Below are 1717 nucleotides of genomic sequence, written 5' to 3'. Positions count from 1 at the left end.
TTCTTCTCTCTGCTACTCGCCCCCTCACCGGAATCCTGGGATTAGACTCTGAAACTGCTGGAAGCCGGACTGATTTCCGTTCCTCCAGTTGGAATTTTGGTTACCTCTCCACCCCGAATTATAAGAATTGAAAGAGTTTTGATTTCGGTTCGGATTACTAACAAAGTCAACTGCCTCCTCCTGGAAACCTACGGGGCACTGAACGGTATCATTCCCCCCCTCTACAGATCTCACACAACTTAATCTTCACATGCAAGTCCTTCACAATCTTTTCCAATGCCTCAACCTGTGCCGCAAGTGCGGTGCTCGTGTCGACCGGATGCATGCCGTGTGATAGGGAATCGATGGTCTTGGTACTCTTAGCTGGTGATCGCTGGTATCCACTCATAGCTAACCCATTAAAAAAAGCAATGCACTCATCCGTATCCTTCTTCGTCAATAAGTTGCCTCCCGCAGCTGTGTCGAGCATACTCTGAGTCGCGTATGTCACTCAATTATAAAACTTTTCAACAACTGCCAAGTCTTGAAGGCCATGGTTCGGGCATAAAGCGAGTAAGTTTTTGAATCTCTCCCATGCCTCATAGAAGCTCTCGGTGTCCTCCATCTGGAAAAAATGAATCTGGTTATGCAAACAAGCGGCCTTAGCCGGAGGATCGTATTTCACTTGAATCTGGGTCTGCATGGCGACCCAAGTAGCAATGGATCCCTGTGGGTGGGACTCAAGCCATAGACTCGCATAATCAACGAGTAAGAACAGAAAAACGCGGAGTTTGATGGCGTCTTCGGATACGCCGGCAAGATGAAAAGTGTCGCAAATACGTGCAATGCGACTGAGATGAGAATGCGGTTTTTCGTGGGGCAACCCTTGAAATTGAGCAGAATGAGAGATGGTGTTCTGAATGTTAGATGGAATCTGCCAATTCGTTAAAACTGCGATGGTTGGTGGAGCAATGCTGGATCTCGCGCCCGAATCAACCGGAAGGGACCGGTCCGCAACTGTCTTCGGTGGTTGAACTGCGTCGCCCATAATCCTATCCCTAATGACGGATTCAGAAAAAGTAGTAGAATAGGGTGTATTACCGACGGACGTAGAAGAACTGGAAGACGGTTTCGCGCGACGCCTCTCACGCAATTATCTCTGGTTTGGAAAATCCCTCAGATTCAGGCGGTCCTAGAGATCGAGTACGTCGCATACAACTATTAAAATAAAAAAAAGAAACTAAAATTAGCTAAACTATTTAAACAAATCAAAAGAAAAACTAGTAGCAAACAAGGTTAGTTCTAACTCGATTCATTCTCAATACGTCTCAAACTGTGTCCCCGACAACGGCGACAAAAGCTTGATGTGTGTCTAATGATGCTCTTTCTATGAAACTCACAACTAGGCTTTCAATTTATAAAACGGATTTTCCTAATAAAACTACACACGACCGGCAAGTGTACCCATCGTAAGTACTATAGAACTAAGGGAGTCCGAGTATCGAACACGAGGACACTTTTAAACGTCTATGATCACTAACCCTAGAAAAGACTTTCCTAAGAATAATATTTCTTTTAAATTGATTTATAATAATTAGTAAACTACTTGACCTAACTTGCTTTAACCAAATTAAAAGACTAAACTTAAAAAGACTTAGCGAAACTTTACGAATGAGACTGCCAATGGAGAAAAACGTCTACCTAGGTAAGAAACCTATTGATGGTTTAACAAGCTAAT

The 1717-nt window shown here is 43.7% G+C and overlaps 1 pseudogene; it reads left to right on the top strand.

The window, feature by feature from the left end:
• Positions 1 to 527: 527 nt before the first annotated feature.
• On the top strand, positions 528 to 627 carry LOC143546435 (small nucleolar RNA R71; annotated as a pseudogene).
• Positions 628 to 1717: the final 1090 nt, after the last annotated feature.

The sequence above is a fragment of the Bidens hawaiensis genome, unplaced genomic scaffold (assembly GCF_021521415.1).
Source record: "Bidens hawaiensis isolate Kalapana, Puna unplaced genomic scaffold, B.hawaiensis_p1.1 tig00014339_1, whole genome shotgun sequence".
Lineage (NCBI taxonomy): Eukaryota > Viridiplantae > Streptophyta > Magnoliopsida > Asterales > Asteraceae > Bidens > Bidens hawaiensis.
The sequence above is the reverse complement of the archived record's forward strand: the minus strand, read 5'-3'. Positions and strand labels throughout refer to the sequence as shown.